Below are 305 nucleotides of genomic sequence, written 5' to 3'. Positions count from 1 at the left end.
CACAGATTTCTTCATCCCATACTCAGCACTTCCAATACTCACTTTCGCTACAGCCAGGCAGAACACCAAGATCGGGAACATTAGGCCACACTGTGACCCACGTTCCGTTCCTGCACTCCATAGTAACGTATTCATAAGAGTCCAGCCTATAGGAAAAATACTGGTGACTCTCCTGGCATGTCAAGTTAACGCTCACGCCACTGCAACCCTGTGGGGAGAGGGGGGTGGGGTGGAGAGGAAACTGGAAATGGTGAGTTGGGTGTATGGTAGACAGATATAAAGATACATACAAATAGAGCATAGCA

This window comes from Penaeus monodon, chromosome 22 (assembly GCF_015228065.2).
Source record: "Penaeus monodon isolate SGIC_2016 chromosome 22, NSTDA_Pmon_1, whole genome shotgun sequence".
NCBI lineage: Eukaryota > Metazoa > Arthropoda > Malacostraca > Decapoda > Penaeidae > Penaeus > Penaeus monodon.
This window is presented reverse-complemented; position numbering follows the sequence as displayed.